Source organism: Pseudophryne corroboree, chromosome 3 (assembly GCF_028390025.1).
Source record: "Pseudophryne corroboree isolate aPseCor3 chromosome 3, aPseCor3.hap2, whole genome shotgun sequence".
NCBI classification, from domain to species: Eukaryota; Metazoa; Chordata; class Amphibia; order Anura; family Myobatrachidae; genus Pseudophryne; species Pseudophryne corroboree.
This window is the reverse complement of record NC_086446.1, coordinates 468354360-468375929: the sequence shown is the minus strand read 5'-3', so window position 1 is coordinate 468375929 and position 21570 is coordinate 468354360. Positions and strand designations below refer to the sequence as shown.

General features: G+C 48.3%; 1 protein-coding gene across 1 annotated transcript in view; it reads left to right on the top strand.

The window, feature by feature from the left end:
- The window catches only part of LOC135056038 (cytohesin-1), a 71876-nt gene that overhangs the window by 928 nt on the left and 49378 nt on the right, over positions 1-21570 (top strand). The gene's annotated exons all lie outside the window — the stretch shown is intronic.

The window sequence follows — 21570 nt, the reverse complement described above, 5'->3', positions numbered from 1 at the left end:
ACATTCTCTATGGGCGCTTATCACAGCGATACGGAATGTTTTACCATCACAGTTTATCAAATTATAGATATCCTGTACGAGGCCATGCAAAATCTGGCCTCTCTCTGCCAGTCCTGAACTTGTCTTCACTGGTGGTCTAGTGATCTGGCAAAAGCCTTCATGGCAATATTGCACATGTGCAGGTTTAGAGAGCACGCTTGTGTTCTAGCCAGAGGCATCACTAGAGGCTTGGAGGCCACTGGCAAACTCTCAGGGTGGGCCTCTTATTTGATTTCTATAAACCCTTAGGTCTATGGGCCTAATTCAGAGTTGATTGCAGCAGCAAATTTGTTAGCAGATGGGCAAAACCATTGGGGTCATTCCGATTTGATTGCACATAGCAACTTTTTGCTGCTCGTGCGATCAACTAGACGCCGCCTATGGGGGAGTGTATTTTAGCATAGCAGGGCTGCGATCACTTGTGCAGCCCTGCTATGCTAAAAACGTTTTGTGTAAAACAAAACTGGCCCTGCAGTTACTTACCCTGTGCAATGGATCCAGCGATAAAGGTCCCGGAATTGACATCAGACATCTGCCCTCCAAACGCCTGGACACGCCTGCGTTCGGATCTCCACGCCCGGATAGTGGTGAGTTAACGCCCTGGAATGCCTTCCTTCTGTCAGTCTTCTTGCGATCGCCGCTGCGACCGCTTTCTACGCCTTAATTCTGTCAATCTTTTTGCGATCGCTGCTGCGACCGCTTTCTACGCCTTCCTTCTGTCAATCTTCTTGCGATCGCTGCTGCGACCGCTTTCTTCGTACGCGGCGTCGCTGCCTGGTGACGGCCGTTGCCGGGCAACGATGCACCTGCGCAATGCGCCCGCCGCGCATGCACAGTTCTGACCCGTTCGCACCGCTGCGATGAACCGCAGCGTGCGAACGGGTCGGAATGACCCCCCCATGTGCACTGCAGGGGGGCAGATATAACATGTGCAGAGAGAGTTAGATTTGGGTGAGGTGTGTGTAAACTGAAATCTAAATTGCAGTGTAAAAATAAAGCAGGCAGTATTTACCCTGCACAGAAACAAAATAACCCACCCAAATCTAACTCTCTCTGCAAGTGTTATATCTGCCCCACCTGCAGTGCACATGGTTTTGCCCAACTGCTAACAAATTTGCTGCTGCGATTGGGTCTGAATTACCCCCTATGTGTGCAGCTGCAGCTATGTACTGTAGTTACAAATGGAGTCAAATAGGGAACCAGCAGATTAAGAGGGAGCTGTACATAATGCTGGTCAGAGGCACTCCCAGGGAACAGACACACCAATGGACAGCCACAGGGCTACACGCAGGGACACCAATCTCCACAGGTGGACCCCAACGACAGGTATGCAACATACAGTGGGTGTTCAGATGTGCCTTAAGATGGGCATACACTATACAATTATCTGTGTCCGTGATTTAACCAATTTGTATAATGAACAGCATATGAGTGTCTTATTATTATTATTATTATTTCTCTAACGTCCTAGTGGATGCTGGGAACTCCGTAAGGACCATGGGGAATAGCGGGCTCCGAAGGAGGCTGGGCACTCTAGAAAGATTTATGACTACCTGGTGTGCACTGGCTCCTCCCACTATGACCCTCCTCCAAGCCTCAGTTAGATCTTGTGCCCGGCCGAGGTTGGATGCACACTAGGGGCTCTCCTGAGCCCTTAGAAAGAAAGTATAGATTTAGGTTTTTTATTTTCAGTGAGACCTGCTGGCAACAGGCTCACTGCAGCGAGGGACTAAGGGGAGAAGAAGCGAACTCGCCTGCTTGCAGCCGGATTGGGCTTCTTAGGCTACTGGACACCATTAGCTCCAGAGGGATCGACCGCAGGCCCAGTCCTTGGTGTTTGGTCCCGGAGCCGCGCCGCCGTCCCCCTTACAGAGCCAGAAGCAAGAAGAGGTCCGGAAAAACGGCGGCAGAAGACATCAGTCTTCACCAAGGTAGTGCACAGCACTGCAGCTGTGCGCCATTGCTCCTCATGCACACCATACACTCCGGTCACTGATGGGTGCAGGGCGCTGGGGGGGGGGCGCCCTGAGCAGCAATATAAACACCTTGGCTGGCAAAAATACATCACATATAACCCCCAGGGCTATATGGATGTATATTAACCCCTGCCAGATTCCATAAAAATGCGGGAGAAAAGTCCGCGAAAAAGGGGCGGAGCCTATCTCCTCAGCACACTGGCGCCATTTTTCCCTCACAGCTCCGTTGGAGGGAAGCTCCCTGGCTCTCCCCTGCAGTCTACACTACAGAACAGGGTTAAAACAGAGAGGGGGGCACTAAATTTAGGCGCAGTATAAATTATATAAAAGCAGCTATAGGGGACATAACTCAGTTAGTCCCTGCATTATATAGCGCTCTGGTGTGTGCTGGCATACTCTCACTCTGTCCCCCCAAAGGGCTTTTGTGGGTCCTGTCCTCATTGGAGCATTCCTTGTGTGTGTGCGGTGTGTCGGTACGGCTGTGTCGACATGTTTGATGAGGAGACTTATGTGGAGGCGGAGCAGATGCCGATAAATGAGATGTCGCCCCTGTGGGCCGACACCAGAGTGGATGGATAGGTGGAAGGTATTAACCGACAGTGTCAACTCCTTACATAAAAGGCTGGATGACGTAACAGCTATGGGACAGCCGGCTTCTCAGCCCGCGCCTGCCCAGACGTCTCAAAAGCCATCAACGCTCCCTCAGATGGCAGACACAGATGTCGACACGGAGTCTGACTCCAGTGTCGACGAGGTTGAGACATATACACAATCCTCTAGGAACATCCGTTACATGATCCTGGCAATATAAAATGTGTTACACATTTCTGACATTAACCCAAGTACCACTAAAAACAAAGGGTTTTATGTGTGGGGAGAAAAAGCAGGCAGTGTTTTGTTCCCCCATCAAATGAGTGAATGAAGTGTGAAAAAGCGTGGGTTTCCCCGATAAGAAACTGGTAATTTCTAACAAGTTACTGATGGCGTACCCTTTCCCGCCAGAGGATAAGTTACGCTGGGAGATATCCCCTAGGGTGGATAAGGCGCTCACACGTTTGTCACGGTGGCACTGCCGTCTTAGGATACGGCCACTTTGAAGGTACCTGCTGATAAATAGCAGGAGGCTATCCTGAAGTCTGTAATTACACACTCAGGTACTAGACTGAGACCTGCAGACTGCTGCAGCGTGGTCTGTACCCCTTTCAAACAGGGATACTATTTTGCGAACATAAGACGTCGTCTTATATATGAGGGATGCACAGAGGAATATTTTGCCGGCTGGCATCCTGAATTATTGCAATGTCCATTCTGTCAGGAGGGTATTGGAGACCCGACACTGGACAGGTGATGCTGACTTTAAAAGGCACATAGAGCCTTATAAGGGTGAGGAATTGGTTGGGGATGGTCTCTGGGACCTCGTATCCACAGCAACAGCTGGGATGAAAATATTTTACCTCAGGTTTCCTCACAGCCTAAGAAACGCACTGTATTATCAGGTACAGTCCTTTCGGCTTCAAAAAAGCAGGCGGGTCAAACGAGGGAAGAGGGAAAAAGCTGCACCAGCAGCCAGTCCCCAGAGTCAAAATTCTTCCCCTGCTTCCTCTGAGTCCACCGCATGACGCGGGGGCTCCACAGGCGTAGCCAGGTACGGTGGGGGGCCGCCTCAAAAATTTCAGCGATCAGTGGGCTCGCTCACAGGGGATCCCTGGATCCTTCAAGTAGTATCTCAGGGGTACAAGCTGGAAGTCGAGGCGTCTCCCCCCCGCCGTTTACTCAAATCTGCCTTGCCGACAACTCCCTCAGGCAGGGAGGCTGTGCTAGAGGCAATTCACAAGCTGTATTCCCAGCAGGTGATAGTCAAGGTGCCCCTACTTCAACAAGGACGGGGTTACTATTCCACACTGTTTGTGGTACCGAAACCAGCCGGTTCGGTGAGACCCATTTTAAAATGGAAATCCTTGAACACTTACATAACAAAGTTCAAGATGGAATCGCTCAGGGCGGTTATTGCAAGCCTGGACGAGGGGGATTACATGGTATCCCTGGACATCAAGGATGCTTACCTGCATGTCCCTATTTACCTTCCTCACCAGGAGTACCTCAGATTGTGGTACAGGATTGCCATTACCAATTCCAGACACTACCGTTTGGACTGTCCACGGCACCGAGGGTGTTTACCAAGGTAATGGCAGAAATGATGATACTCCTTCAAAAAAGGGAGTTTTTATTTATCCCATACTTGGATGATCTCCTTATAAAGGCAAGGTCCAGGGAGCAGTTACTGGTCGGAGTAGCACTATCTCAGGAGGTGCTACAACAGCATGGCTGGATTCTGAACATTCCAAAGTCACAGCTGGTTCCTTCCACTCGCTTACTGTTCCTGGGGATGATTTTGGACACAGAACAGAAAAAAGTGTTTCTCCCGCAGGAGAAAGCCAAGGAGCTGTCATCTCTAGTCAGAGACCTCCTAAAACCAAAAAGGGTATCGGTGCATCGTTGCACACGAGTCCTGGGAAAAATGGTGGCTTCATACGAAGCAATTCCATTCGGCAGGTTCCATGCGAGGACCTTCCCGTGAGACCTCTTAGATAAGTGGTCGGGATCGCATCTTCAAATGCATCAAATGATAACCCTGTCTCCAAGGACCAGGGTGTCTCTACTGTGGTGGATGCAGGGTGCTCATCTTCTAGAGTGCCGCAGTTTCGGCATACAGGACTGGGTCCTGGTGACCACGGATGCCAGCCTTCAAGGCTGGGGAGCAGTCACACAGGGAAGAAACTTCCAGGGCCTATGGTCAAGTCAGGAGACTTCCCTACATATAAATTCTGGAACTGAGGGCCATTTACAATGCCCTAAGTCAGGCAAGACCCCTGCTTCAAAACCAGCCGGTACTGATACAGTCAGACAACATCACGGCAGTCGCCCATGTGATCCGACAGGGCGGCACAAGAAGCAGGATGGCAATGGCAGAAGCCACAAGGATTCTCCGATGGGCGGAAAATCACGTACTAGCACTGTCAGCAGTGTTCATTCCGGGAGTGGACAACTGGGAAGCAGACTTCCTCAGCAGACACGACCTACACCCGGGAGAGTGGGGACTTCATCCAGAAGTCTTCCTGCTGTTGGAAAACCGTTGGGAAAGGCCACAGGTGGACATGATGGTGTCCCGCCTCAACAAAAAGCTAAAGAGATACTGCGCCAGGTCAAGGGACCCTCAGGCGATAGCTGTGGACGCTCTAGTGACACCGTGGGTGTACCAGTCGGTTTATGTGTTCCCTACTCTGCCTCTCATACCAAAGGTACTGAGAATAATAAGATGGCGAGGAGTAAGAACGATACTCGTGGTTCCGGATTGGCCAAGAAGGGCTTGGTACCCGGAACTTCAGGAAATGATATCAGAGGACCCATGGCCTCTGCCGCTCAGACAGGACCTGCTTCAGCAGGGGCCCTGTCTGTTCCAAGACTTACCGCGGCTGCGTTTGACGGCATGGCGATTGAGCGCCGGATCCTGAAGGAAAAGGGTATTCCGGAAGAAGTCATTCCTGCGCTTATTAAAGCCAGGAAAGATGTTACGGCAAAGCATTATCACCGCATGTGGCGGGAATATGTTGCATGGTGCGAGGCCAAAAAGGCCCCAACAGAGGAATTTCCACTAGGTCGATTTCTACATTTCCTGCAAGCAGGAGTGAATATGGGCCTAAGTCTAGGCTCCATTAAAGTACAGATCTCGGCTCTGTCGATTTTCTTTCAAAAAGAATTAGCTTCAGTACCTGAAGTTCAGGCATTGTGAAAGGAGTGCTGCATATTCAGCCCCCGTTTGTGCCCCCTGTGGCACCTTGGGATCTCAACGTGGTGTTGAGTTTTCTTAAAATCACATTGGTTTGAGCCACTAAAAACCGTGGATCTAAAATATCTCACGTGGAAAGTGGTCATGTTATTGGCCTTGGCTTCAGCCAGGCGAGTGTCAGAATTGGCGGCTTTATCATGTAAAAGCCCTTATCTGATTTTCCATATGGATAGGGCAGAATTGAGGACTCGTCCCCAATTTCTTCCTAAGGTGGTGTCAGCGTTTCACCTGAACCAGCCTATTGTGGTGCCGGCGGCTACTAGTGAATTGGAGGACTCCAAGTTGCTAGACGTTGTCAGGGCCCTGAAAATATATGTTTCCAGGACGGCTGGAGTCAGAAACTCTGACTCGCTGTTTATCCTGTATGCACCCAACAAGCTGGGTGCTCCTGCTTCTAAGCAGTCTATTGCTCGCTGGATTTGTAGTACAATTCAGCTTGCACATTCTGTGGCAGGCATACCACAGCCAAAATCTGTAAATGCCCATTCCACAAGGAAGGTGGGCTCATCTTGGGCGGCTGCCCGAGGGGTCTCGGCTTTACAACTTTGCCGAGCAGCTACTTGGTCAGGGGCAAACACGTTTGCAAAATTCTACAAATTTGATACCCTGGCTGAGGAGGACCTGGAGTTCTCTCATTCGGTGCTGCAGAGTCATCCGCACTCTCCCGCCCGTTTGGGAGCTTTGGTATAATCCCCATGGTCCTTACGGAGTTCCCAGCATCCACTAGGACGTTAGAGAAAATAAGAATTTACTCACCGGTAATTCTATTTCTCTGACGTCCTAGTGGATGCTGGGGACTCCGTCAGGACCATGGGGAATAGCGGCTCCGCAGGAGACAGGGCACAAAAGTAAAAGCTTTAGGATCAGGTGGTGTGCACTGGCTCCTCCCCCTATGACCCTCCTCCAAGCCTCAGTTAGATTTTTGTGCCCGGCCGAGAAGGGTGCAATCTAGGTGGCTCTCCTAAAGAGCTGCTTAGAGTAAAAGTTTTGTTAGTTTTTTTATTTTCAGTGAGTCCTGCTGGCAACAGGCTCACTGCATCGAGGGACTTAGGGGAGAGAAGTGAACTCACCTGCGTGCAGGATGGATTGGCTTCTTAGGCTACTGGACACCATTAGCTCCAGAGGGAGTCGGAACACAGGTCTCACCCTGGGGTTCGTCCCGGAGCCGCGCCGCCGACCCCCTTGCAGATGCCGAAAAGTGAAGAGGTCCAGAAACCGGCGGCAGAAGACTTTTCAGTCTTCATAAGGTAGCGCACAGCACTGCAGCTGTGCGCCATTGTTGTCAGCACACTTCATAGCAGCGGTCACTGAGGGTGCAGGGCGCTGGGGGGGGCGCCCTGGGCAGCAATGATAGTACCTTATTCTGGCTAAAAATACATCACATATAGCCCCTGGGGGCTATATGGATGTATTTAACCCCTGCCAGGTCTCAGAAAAACGGGAGAAGAAGCCCGCCGAAAAGGGGGCGGGGCCTATTCTCCTCAGCACACAGCGCCATTTTCCCTCACAGAAATGCTGGTGGGAAGGCTCCCAGGCTCTCCCCTGCACTGCACTACAGAAACAGGGTTAAAACAGAGAGGGGGGGCACTTATTTGGCGATATGACTATATATATTAAAATGCTATAAGGGAAAAACACTTATATAAAGGTTGTCCCTGTATAATTATAGCGTTTTTGGTGTGTGCTGGCAAACTCTCCCTCTGTCTCCCCAAAGGGCTAGTGGGGTCCTGTCCTCTATCAGAGCATTCCCTGTGTGTGTGCTGTGTGTCGGTACGTGTGTGTCGACATGTATGAGGACGATGTTGGTGAGGAGGCGGAGCAATTGCCTGTAATGGTGATGTCACTCTCTAGGGAGTCGACACCGGAATGGATGGCTTATTTAAGGAATTACGTGATAATGTCAACACGCTGCAAGGTCGGTTGACGACATGAGACGGCCGGCAAACCAATTAGTACCTGTCCAGGCGTCTCAAACACCGTCAGGGGCGTTAAAACGTCCTTTTACCTCAGTCGGTCGACACAGACACAGACACGGACACTGACTCCAGTGTCGACGATGAAGAAACAAACGTATTTTCCTTTAGGGCCACACGTTACTTGTTAAGGGCAATGAAGGAGGTGTTACATATTTCTGATACTACAAGTACCACAAAAAAGGGTATTATGTGGAGTATGAAAAAACTACCTGTAGTTTTTCCTGAATCAGATAAATTAAATGAAGTGTGTGATGATGCGTGGGTTTCCCCCGATAGAAAATTATTGGTGGTATACCCTTTCCCGCCAGAAGTTAGGGCGCGTTGGGAAACACCCCTTAGGGTGGATAAGGCGCTCACACGCTTATCAAAACAAGTGGCGGTACCGTCTCCAGATAGGGCCGCCCTCAAGGAGCCAGCTGATAGGAGGCTGGAAAAATATCCTAAAAAGTATATACACACATACTGGTGTTATACTGCGACCAGCGATCGCCTCAGCCTGGATGTGCAGCGCTGGGGTGGCTTGGTCGGATTCCCTGACTGAAAATATTGATACCCTTGACAGGGACAGTATTTTATTGACTATAGAGCATTTAAAGGATGCATTTCTATATATGCGAGATGCACAGAGGGATATTTGCACTCTGGCATCAAGAGTAAGTGCGATGTCCATATATGCCAGAAGTTGTTTATGGACACGACAGTGGTCAGGTGATGCAGATTCCAAACGGCACATGGAAGTATTGCCGTATAAAGGAGAAAAAGACAACGTCTTTTCAGCCTCAGTCCTTTCGTCCCCATAAGGGCAAGCGGGCAAAAGGCCAGTCATATCTGCCATGGGATAGAGGAAAGGGAAGAAGACTGCAGCAGGCAGCCCATTCCCAGAAACAGAAGCCCTCCACCGCTTCTGCCAAGTCCTCAGCATGACGCTGGGGCCGTACAAGCGGACTCAGGTGCGGTGGGGGGGGGTCGTCTCAAGAGTTTCAGCACGCAGTGGGCTCACTCGCAAGTGGACCCCTGGATCCTACAAGTAGTATCCCAGGGGTACAGATTGGAAATTCGAGACGTCTCCCCCTCGCAGGTTCCTGAAGTCTGCTTTACCAACGTCTCCCTCCGACAGGGAGGCAGTAGTGGAAACAATTCACAAGCTGTATTCCCAGCAGGTGATAATCAAAGTACCCCTCCTACAACAAGGAAAGGGGTATTATTCCACTCTATATTGTGGTACTGAAGCCAGACGGCTCGGTGAGACCTATTCTAAATCTGAAATAGTTGAACACTTACATACAAAGGTTCAAATCAAGATGGAGTCACTCAGAGCAGTGATAGCGAACCAGGAAGAAGGGGACTATATGGTGTCCCGGGACATCAGGGATGCTTACCTCCATGTCCCAATTTGGCCTGCTCACCAAGGGTACCTCAGGTTCGTGGTACAGAACTGTCACTATCAGTTTCAGACGCTGCCGGTTGGATTGTCCACGGCACCCCGGGTCCTTACCAAGGTAATGGCCGAAATGATGATTCTTCTTCAAAGAAAATGGACGATCTCCTGATAGGGGCAAGGTCCAGAGAACAGTTGGAGGTCGGAGTAGCACTATCTCAAGTAGTTCTACGACAGCACAGGTGGATTCTAAATATTCCAAAACCGCAGCTGTTTCCGACGACACGTCTGCTGTTCCTAGGGATGATTCTGGACACAGTCCAGAAAAAGGTGTTTCTCCCGGAGAAGAAAGCCAGGGAGTTATCCTAGCTAGTCAGGAACCTCCTAAAACCAGGAAAAGTGTCAGTGCATCATTGCACAAGGGTCCTGGGAAAAATGGTGGCTTCTTACGAAGCGATTCCATTCGGTAGATTTCACGCAAGAACTTTTCAGTGGGATCTGCTGGGAAAAATGGTCCGGATCGCATCTTCAGATGCATCAGCGGATAACCCTGTCTCCAAGGACAAGGGTGTTTCTTCTGCGGTGGCTGCAGAGTGCTCATCTACTAAAGGGCCGCAGATTCGGCATTCAGGACTGGGTCCTGGTGACCACGGATGCCAGCCTGAGAGGCTGGGGAGCAGTCACACAGGGAAAAAATTTCCAGGGAGTGTGATCAAGTCTGGAGACTTCTCTCCACATAAATATACTGGAGCTAAGGGCAATTTACAATGTTCTAAGCTTAGCAAGACCTCTGCTTCAAGGTCAGCCGGTATTGATCCAGTGGGACAACATCACGGCAGTCGCCCACGTAAACAGACAGGGCGGCACAAGAAGCAGGAGGGCAATGGCAGAAACTGCAAGGATTCTTCGCTGGGCGAAAAATCATGTGATAGCACTGTCAGCAGTGTTCATTCCGGGAGTGGACAACTGGGAAGCAGACTTCCTCAGCAGGCACGACCTCCACCCGGGAGAGTGGGGACTTCATCGGGAAGTATTCCACATGATTGTGAACCGTTGGGAAAGACCAAAGGTGGACATGATGGCGTCCCGCCTGAACAAAAAACTGGACAGGTATTGCGCCAGGTCAAGAGACCCTCAAGCAATATCTGTGGACGTTCTGGTAACACCGTGGGTGTACCAGTCGGTGTATGTGTTCCCTCCTCTGCTTCTCATAACCAAGGTACTGAGAATTATAAGACGTAGAGGAGTAAGAACTATACTCGTGGCTCCGGATTGGCCAAGAAGGACGTGGCACCCGGAACTTCAAGAAATGCTCACAGAGGACTCATGGCCTCTGCCGCTAAGAAGGGACTTGCTTCAGCAAGTACCAGGTCTGTTCCAAGACTTACCGCGGCTGCGTTTGACGGCATGGCGGTGGAACGCCAGATCCTAAGGGAAAAAGGCATTCCGGAAGAGGTCATTCCTACCCTGGTCAAAGCCAGGAAGGAGGTGACCGCAAAACATTATCACCACATGTGGCGAAAATATGTTGCGTGGTGTGAGGCCAGGAAGGCCCCACGAAGAAATTTCAACTCGGTCGATTCCTGCATTTCCTGCAAACAGGAGTGTCTATGGGCCTCAAATTGGGGTCCATTAAGGTTCAAATTTCGGCCCTGTCAATTTTCTTCCAGAAAGAATTGGCTTCAGTTCCTGAAGTCCAGAAGTTTGTCAAGGGAGTATTGCATATACAACCCCCTTTTTGTGCCTCCAGTGGCACTGTGGGATCTCAACGTAGTTCTGGGATTCCTCAAATCACAATTTTAACCGCTCAAATCTGTGGATTTGAAATATCTCACATGAAAAGTGACCATGCTGTTGGCCCTGGCCTCGGCCAGGCGAGTGTCAGAATTGGCGGCTTTGTCTCACAAAAGCCATATCTGATTGTCCATTCGGACAGGGCAGAGCTGCGGACTCGTCCCCAGTTTCTTCCTAAGGTGGTGTCAGCGTTTCACCTGAACCAGCTTATTGTGGTACCTGCGGCTACTAGGGACTTGGAGGACTCCAAGTTGCTAGATGTTGTCAGGGCCCTGAAAATATAGGTTTCCAGGACGGCTGGAGTCAGGAAAACTGACTCGCTGTTATCCTGTATGCACCCAACAAACTGGGTGCTCTTGCTTCTAAGCAGACGATTGCTCGTTGGATTTGTAGCACATTTCAACTTGCACATTCTGTGGCAGGCCTGCCACAGCCTAAATCTGTCAAGGCCCATTCCACAAGGAAGGTGGGCTCATCCTGGGCGGCTGCCCGAGGGGTCTCGGCATTACAACTCTGCCGAGCAGCTACGTGGTCGGGGGAGAACACGTTTGTAAAATTCTACAAATTTGATAGCCTGGCTAAAGAGGACCTGGAGTTCTCTCATTCGGTGCTGCAGAGTCATCCGCACTCTCCCGCCCGTTTGGGAGCTTTGGTATAATCCCCATGGTCCTGACGGAGTCCCCAGCATCCACTAGGACGTCAGAGAAAATAAGATTTTACTTACCGATAAATCTATTTCTCGTAGTCCGTAGTGGATGCTGGGCGCCCATCCCAAGTGCGGATTGTCTGCATACTTGTACATAGTTATTGTTACAAAAATCGGGTTATTATTGTTGTGAGCCATCTTTTCAGAGGCTCCGCTGTTATCATGCTGTTAACTGGGTTCAGATCACAGGTTGTACAGTGTGATTGGTGTGGCTGGTATGAGTCTTACCCGGGATTCAAAATCCTTCCTTATTGTGTACGCTCGTCCGGGCACAGTATCCTAACTGAGGCTTGGAGGAGGGTCATAGGGGGAGGAGCCAGTGCACACCACCTGATCCTAAAGCTTTTACTTTTGTGCCCTGTCTCCTGCGGAGCCGCTATTCCCCATGGTCCTGATGGAGTCCCCAGCATCCACTACGGACTACGAGAAATAGATTTATCGGTAAGTAAAATCTTATTTTCTCGTAGTCCGTAGTGGATGCTGGGCGCCCATCCCAAGTGCGGATTGTCTGCAATACTTGTAAATAGTTATTGTTAACTAAAGGGTTATTGTTGAGCCATCTGTTGAGAGGCTCAGTTGTTTTCATACTGTCAAACTGGATATAGTATCACGAGTTGTACGGTGTGATTGGTGTGGCTGGTATGAGTCTTACCCGGGATTCTAAATCCTTCCTTATTATGTCTGCTCGTCCGGGCACAGTGTCCTAACTGAGGCTTGGAGGAGGGTCATAGTGGGAGGAGCCAGTGCACACCAGGTAGTCATAAATCTTTCTAGAGTGCCCAGCCTCCTTCGGAGCCCGCTATTCCCCATGGTCCTTACGGAGTTCCCAGCATCCACTACGGACTACGAGAAATAGAATTACCGGTGAGTAAATTCTTATTTATTATTATTATTATTATTATTATTATTATTCATACTTGCCTGCCTGACCCTCTCCATGAGGGAGAAAATGCTCTGCACCTTTCTTATCAATTAACTAGCTCACCACAGGTGATGGCAATCATACATTACCAGGAAAGTCCAGGAACATGGAGAGGGTCAGGTAGGCAAGTATGTTATTACTAGGTGATTCATCGCACCCTACGGGCGCTCTTCACACCGTCGGAAGGGGCTACGCCCCCGTAACCCCTGCACGTAGTTGTGTGAGTGGGTAAATAGTGCACGACGAAAGTGCGTTTGATGGTGAAGGGGGCGTAGGCCCTTTAGTGGGTGTGAACAGTGGTTGCAGGGCATGATGTACAGAATGTAGCGGGTGCAGGGGTGACCGCGTATGGGGGAGGGTGTCTGTGGGTGGAGGAGGGGCGGATGCCGGGAGTGTGTGCGGATAGGAGAGGGGGGCGGGAGGTGGTGTGGGTGGGGGAGGAGCAGGGGACTGGGGGTGGTGGATGGGGTCTGGATGCGATGTGGGTGGGGTAGCGTTGGAGGGGGTGGGGGAGGGGTCGGTGCAAGACTCGTGGATGTGGGAGGGGTTCTGGAAGCGTTGTGGGTGGGTAAGGGGTAGGTGTGCTTGCGGGTGGTGTTGGGGGTCCGGTGGTGGCGGGTGAGGGGCTGGGGTTCATTGGGTGGGGGAGGTGTAGGTGTAGGGGGTGCAGTGGATGGTCGAGGGGGTGTAGGGGCAGCCGTGGGTTTGCTGTGGGTGGGATGGAGGTAGGTATCTCCTATATATTAGGACAGATCTGTGACTTTGTGACTTATTGCTAAAGCTGGGTGGAGTCACAATGCTGGGCGGAGTCAAGTTACAGATCTGGTCAAATATATAGGAGAAGCATAGGAGAAAATAGGAGAACACACTGGCCAAATATATAGGAGAGAATAGGAGAACACACTGGCCAAATATATAGGAGAGAATAGAAGAACACACTGGCCAAATATATAAGAGAGAATAGGAGTACACACTGGCCAAATATATAGGAGAGTATAGGAGAACACATAACAGTACATACATAGTGAGCGCAGGAAAGGCGGCAGCAGCATGTTAATGCGACATACAAGCACCGCCTCCAGGCGCCAGCCATTGGACACATGCTGAAGGGTGCGCTGTGATTGGCCACCCGTGGGTGTGATGGGATGTAGCTACTGCTGCTGCCCCCGTGGTACAGAGCATCCCCAACTCCCTACATATAGCGGGGACGCGGGGTGAGGGCGGGTACGAAGCGGGGCTCACTGCCAGGGGACGGAGTGCACAGGCATCTTACTGCACTCTCCGGCACCTGGCACTGTAGTGTCCGCCAGCGTCTCCCTGTGTGAGCGGGGACCCAGGTGCTAGTTGCATTGGCGGCCAATCACAGCTCACTCCTCAGCCATGTGTCCAATAGCTGGTGGCTGGGGGCGGTGCTTGTATGGAGCTTTAACATGTGTCCAATAGCTGGCGGCTGGCGGCGGTGCTTGTACGGAGCTTTAACATGTGTCCAATAGCTGACGGCTGGGGGTGGTGCTTATACGGAGCTTTAACCTGCTGCTGCTGTCTCTCCTGCGCTCACTATGTATGTACTGTTATCACCATGTACTGTTAAATGTTCTCCTATTTTCTCCTATATATTTGGCCAGTGTGTACTCCTATTCTCTCCTATATATTTGGGCAGATCTGTGACTTGACTCCGTCCAGCATTGTGACTCCGCCCAGCGTTAGCAAATGAATCACAAAGTCACAGATCTGGGCAAATATATAGGAGATTATTGTTCTTTATATTGCGCCACATGGGATCCGCAGAGCGCAATTACAGAGTACATAAATGTAAAATCAAAACAGGACAATAGTGACTTGCAGTTAAAGACAATATAGGACAAGTACAGGGTAAATAAACACTGACATAAGTATCAGGGTGGCAGAAAACTGTGGGATTAGGTGCAGTCAAAGATGGTTTAAGTAGGAGAAGGATAAGCATATATTGCTACCTGTCCTGCTGCAATAATATATATTGCCAGTGGCGTAACTACTGCCCCCGCAGTCCTCGCGGTGGCTTGGGGGCGAGGGGCTGCGGGGGCGCCACTGACATAGCACAGATTGACATGCGGACGAGCGTCCGCATGTCAATCTGCAGTCTCCTTCCCTCCGCTGCTGTGTTGGAGGGACACGGAGGGCACAGCGCGCGCCTCTCCCGTGTCCCTCCTGGCTCTCCGGCCGGTCTAATAAAGGAAGTGCCGTTCGTGAGCTCTGATTGGCTCACGAACCGGAACTTCCTTTATTAGACCGGCCGGAGAGCCAGGAGGGACACGGGAGAGGCGCGCGCTGTGCCCTCCATGTCCCTCCAACACAAAGGAGCGGGGGGGGGGGAGCAGGCACTGAGGAGGGCATATCTGGCACTGTGGGGGAATATCTGGCACTGGGGTGAGCAGGCACTGAGGGGGCATATGTGGCACTGTGGGGGAATATCTGGCACTGGGGGCATATACCTGGCACTGAGGGGGAATATCTGGCACTGGGGGCATATGTGGCACTGGGGGGGGGTGTATATTTGGCTCTGGGGGCATGTACCTGGCACTGTGGGGGAATATCTGGCACTGGGAGCATATGTGGCACGGGGGGGGGGGGGGGGGTATATTTGACACTGGGGGCATGTACCTGGCACTGTGGGGGAATATCTGGCACTGGGGGCATATGTGGCACTGGGGGGGTATATTTGGCACTGGGGGCATGTACCTGGCACCGTGGGGGAATATCTGGCACTGGGGGCATATGCCTGGCACTGTGGGGGAATATCTGGCACTGGGGGCATATGTGGCACTGGGGGGGGTATATTTGGCACTGGGGGCATGTACCTGGCACTGTGGGGGAATATCTAGCACTGGGGGCATATACCTGGCACTGTGGGGGAATATCTGGCACTGGGGGCATATGTGGCACTGGGGGGGTATATTTGGCACTGGGGGCATGTACCTGGCACTGTGGGGGAATTTCTGGCACTGGGGGCATATGTGGCACTGGGGGGGGTATATTTGGCACTGGGGGCATGTACCTGGCATTGTGGGGGAATATCTGGCACTGGGGGCATATGTGGCACTGGGAGCACGGCCCTAGCAACAAGCACTACCCCCTAGCAACGAGCATGACACCCAGTGCATGAAACCCCTGGCAACGAGCATGACACCCTGAGCATGAAAATCCCTGGCACCGTGCATGGAACCAAGAGCATGAAACCCCTGGCAACGAGCAGGTAATTTAAAAGTAATTAGAAGCCTTACTGTAGAACTTAATGTGTAATGGGCATTACGGTGTGTGGCATAATGTATCACGGACATTGCAGTGTGTGTCATAATGTGTCAGGCATTACGGTGTGTTGTATACTATATCACGGGCATTGTGGTATGTGGTATAATGTCTCAGGATCATTGCGGTGTGTGTCATACTGTGTCACAGACATTGTATGTGCTATTATGTATCAGGGGCATTGCAGTGTGTAGCATAATGTATAACGGGCATTGCGATTCCTGTCATAATGTGTCACAGGCATTACAGTGTGTGCATATTGTGTCATGTGCATTATTGTGTGTGGCATAATGTCTGAGGGTCTTTACAGTATGTGGCATAATGTATACTGGGCATTACTATAAGGAGGAAAAATGACAAATAATGTAAGGGGCATGAATCAGGATTATTTTTCTTTCCTGTGGTGGCTAACGTCTGGGCGTGCAGGTTGCAAAACTGGGGTATAAGATAGTCTTTTCCTGCAATGCCACGCCCCTTTATGTGAAGCCACGCCCATTTAAATGAAGCCACCACCCCTTTTTGGTGGCGCGCGCATGTTTGTCCCTTTACTAGTGCCAATTATGGGGGGGGGGGGGGGGGGGGCGCCAAAGAATTTTTTGGCTTAGGGCAGAAAAATTTCTAGTTACGCCACTGTATATTGCTTTGAGTCCAATTTAGAGAAAGATGCTATATAATTGACCTAATCAAAGTGCACTGACCACAAATGATGGTCGTACTGCAATTTATCTCCAAGAATTACCATGAGCTGGTGAAACTAGGGAACTGTATATATCTGTGACACATTAACCACTTAAGTGACAATCGGGACATTTACTAAGCAGTGATAAGAGCGGAGAAGTGAGCCAGTGGAGAAGTTACTTCAGTGCTGATTGGTTGCCATGGGCACTTCTCCACTGGCTCACTTCTCTGCTCTTCTCACTGCTTAGTAAATGTCCCCCAATATTTCCCTTCAAAACCATTCGTAAAATTTGTTTTTACAATTTATATTTTTTATTTAATATAGTTTAAAAAGTATATTTTAAAATATTTAACTACTGTATTATGCACATCTGCAGAACGGATCTCCTTGTCAAAAACTGGGAGACACAGTGGGGCATGTGATCTGGCCATGCCAGTTAAGTGGTTAAGAAAAGTACAACGGTGGTTTCCAAAACGCTTTCCTCAAGGCACCCCAACAGAGTTTGAGGATGTCCATGCTTAGGCACAAGTAACTTAATTAGTACCTCATTCAGTTTGATCGTACCATTTGTGCACAAACAGGGATATCCCTAAAACCTGGACTGTTGGGGGTGCCTTGGGGATCGCATTTGGCAACCACTAAAGTATGGTAATCTTATGCTATGCCCACAGGAGGTAAACGTACAGTACTACACAGGTTTGTCATGTTGGGGTAAAGTATGAAGTATGCCGCTATAAGGCTAGAAATTCTGTTGGTTGACAGTTGTCCTGGGGAGTTTAAAGAAAATGAGCTTTTTGCACCTTTATTAAAACAGACTTTGTTTACGTAACAGGTGCTTGTATAGTTGATTGCTGTTAGAAGACTACCGTGATTTTTAGCAGTAGTTCTAGTTTCTTTGTCCAAATGGGCTTTTTGTGTATAAGTGGCATATTGTGTGTTGGTTATGGTGCTAAAGGCCCATCTAAGAAAAAAAACCATTGGAAGTCATGCATGCAGACTTTCCCCTCTGCCGTGCTGGCGAATGGACAATAATTCCTGCAACATTATCCAGTTTTCAAAGTGCATACAAGTAGTAAAATGCATGCTATATGTACAAAGCTTTTATTTTTAATTACAATGCAATCTTATGGAAAGAGTGTTAGCTTCCCATAATGCCTATGAGAAAAACCCCGGTTAAAACAAAGGCATGCTTAAAAAAATAAAAAAATAAAAATAGAACATACTTTAACAACACAGATAAAACATCCATGTGGAGGTACAGTAGCTTAAAGTAAAATGGCTGCTCTTCTGTTTTGCTCTGTCCCTCCTGAAATCCAGTATTAATGTGGAACACCTATAAAAAGGTAATTGTAATAATTTAATTATAGAGAGCTGTACCATTTTCAGGGTGGTTACATTTTGCTGCATTTTGGTGACATTTACTGTAGCAGTGAATTTCCACATGACAAGTTCTCCCCCCCCCCCCCAATTATACTCAACCAGGTGCCTCAGTGGTTTGATTCAGCTGGACATTTATTAAAAGAAAAAGATCTATGTTTTGTACTGAAATAAGTTTGAACATATTCAGTTCTGAAAATGCTGTAGATTTAGTACATTTAGTTGCTTTTTCAGAATAGATGTCCCCACATTGGAGCAATATGGAATTGATTTGCAAGATTTGGATCTGCTGCTGCGACTCGCATAGAGTTGGATACTTAAATTGTGTGGGCCAGTCGCCATTCGGAATGAGCAGGCCCCTAAAGGTGTGTACACACGGTAAGATCTTTTCTTCCGATTCTGACTATATAGTCAGAATCGGAAGAAAAGATAGTGCAGATCGCAAGGTGACAGTCACCTTGCGATCCCGATCCGATGCCGATGCGCGGCCCTGCGCGGTCGGCATTGGCCGAAAAAATAGGCTGTGCAGGCAAGTCAATCCTGACTATCTCTATAGAAGAGATAGTCAGGATTGACACTTAGCCAAAATCGCACAGAACCAGGATCGCAAGCACACTCATTATGTGCTTGCGATACTGGCTAAGTGCCGAACCGGCCCCCCGTCGCACAGTGAGAATCGGATAAGTCCGAATCTCACCGTGTGTACACGGCCTAAGAATAGGCTTACCATACTATCCCTTTAAACCGGGACACTTGTAAATTACACAGGTTGAGTGTCTGTCTGACTTCAAGCCTGCATTTCACCACATTTTAAGCATCCACAGAACCTGTGTAATTCATGAGTGTCCCGGTTAAAAAGGATAATATGGTAAGTGGCAGCCTACCTAAGAACCCAATAACCAATTTGTTTAAGTTACACATGTAAATAAATATAACTTATTATCCTTTATTTATATGGCACCACAAGGGTTCCGCAGTGCCTTACTAAGTACATAAAACAAATGAGCAGAACAAGAAAACAGTGACTTACAGTACAAGACAGTGCAGGACAAGTACATGGTCTATAAACATTGCTGCATCAGCGGCCATAACACATACTTATCTCACACGTGCAAGCATGCCAGCTCTCTGCAGTTTATTAGCAATAAATAACTGTCACTACAACTATTAACATACAAAAATAAATGTTACATGATAAACTGCATGCATTGAATGCTACAGCGTATTATTGTGCTCTAAGGTTACCAGTGTGGATACCTTTCTGTGGTGATTTTTTTAAAAGCAGTGTTAAACTACTGTACTGTTTGTTGGTTTTACATTCTACCTGAAATAGCAATTTTTATCTGTCCTATTCATAAATAATGAATATCTTTAAAATGTTCACATTTTATTTATTTATGGGTTATTTTGTGGCATCTAGAGAATATGTAAGAAATATAAAAAGGTCACTTTGTGAACTTTTTTCTGTTCTATACTAGGAATTTGTTCCTTGATAGATTATTATTATTATTATTATTATTATTATTATTATTATTACTACAGTATATGACCTTTTAACTAAGTGGGAAATCAACCTTGACCTGTTAATTTAACAGGTGTGAAAATGAGTGGTAACCTCGGACTAGAACATCCTGTGCTATTCCATTAGAGCCTTTTTCTTGCCCAGTAAATTAACTGTTTTTGGGTGTTCACACACAGAATCTGGGATAAGTTCCGAGACCTATGTGTTAATTATCCTTGTCTGTCTTCTTCTGAGTCATGTTAGAAAATGAATGAATGGATTTGTCTGTCAGGTGATACCGATTATGTAATTAGTATGGTATAAATGCACAGTTTGGTGAGCTCAAAAATCACCTTGAAAAAGCTGCAAGGCTCGGCAGCGAAACGCGTTGGTGGGCTATCTGTCACCCAAATTCAAAAGGTGCCTCTATTTATACATGCCGGTTTTATCTCTGGATTGGACAAAGCTTTTCATGTGGACGATCTCCTACTACTTGCTTTATCACAGACTGCAATATTCAAGACATCCGTAGCTCTGGTGAGGACCCTATTTGGATTTATTTACCTTTGGGACTACCCTCCAGCGGGTGTTATACAGTTGATATTCACGCTATACTGGACTGTGCTATCAGTTCTACAGGAGTAAGAACCATCCACTTTGATTCCTATTATTCCAGCAGTTAACTGGATTATTTGCGCATATAGATCATTTGGGTGACTCTTTTAACCTTTTTAAATAATTCTCTGTGATATATGTGTATTTATATCCCTTAAATTGTATGAACCTTACAGATAATCCATTTTTTTTTTACTTTTAGCGCTGCTTTTCCCCTTGTTTTTATGTATATTCTATATAGGAGTGACTAACCCTAGTTTTGGCAGCTGCTAATTAGTGAACCAGCCCTAACTCAGCGCTTGACTTATACCAATTGGTCATTTGTTTTTTTTTCTATGTGTTAATGGGTTTGTGGCACTTGAAAACAGGCAATTCATTGGGGATTTCTTTTTGGGTTAACTGCAGCCTGCGGGCTACCATCTGGGCTATTTGCAAAGTCCCAGGGGATCAGTTAGCCAGCAGTAAATTTACTGCAGCTAATTGAATTCCCCCCTAAGCAAGAGCACCTGCATATATTTGAAACAGATAGATATATCATTAGTGTTCAGTTCAAAGGGATATTATATTTTCGTCCGTTCTACTCGCACATATGATTATCCATTTTTAACATTAAGATAATAATTTGAATGAATATGAAGTTCCAGAAGCAGCACTTTTAAGGAAAACTCTTTTGTTTCTTCTGGTGCAATTACTGCATGTAAATTTACCATGTATATTATATATTTTAAAGCATATAACAGTGGTTCCCAAATACGGGGAGGGGGTTGGGGGTTGGGGGGATGACAACTAATTTACACTTTCCCAGCGGATGCTATTATTGTCTGCAGCCACCAGGTAGGGGGTCCTGCCATGGTGACCGATAAGCAGTGATCGGCAGCACGGCAAACACTGGGGGAGGGTGCAGGGAGGCAGAGGGACCTTCTGAGAGCTGCAGCTGCGGGATGTTTCTCTTCCTACGCTGTGTATCTGATTGGTCGCATCCTGTGCGACCAGGTCAGATAAAACACTTGCTGGTGTGGTCGCATCTGATGCGACCATGTCAGATAAGTGGTTAAAGTCTCATGTTGTCATTGAGAAAGCACACATTTGCGCTCTTTAGGCTTGCCATTGTTATGGCGTTATCATAATTCTGAAAGTATATTAATGTAGTCATGATCTATACTAAAATCTGATCATTGTGTGATAGCAAATAATAGGATTTTAATTACCTACCGGTAAATCCTTTTCTCGTAGTCCGAAGGGGATACTGGGAATCCATTTAGTACCATGGGGTATAGACGGGTCCACTAGGAATCTTGGGCACTTTAAGAATTTGATAGTGTACGCTGGCTCCTCCCTCTATGCCCCTCCTACCAGACTCAGTCTAGGAAACTGTGCCCGAGGAGACGGACCTACTTTGAGAGAAGGATAGATAAGAAAAGTGGTGAGATTACAAACCAGCACACACAGAACAATAGGAAAGCCATGCTAACCAA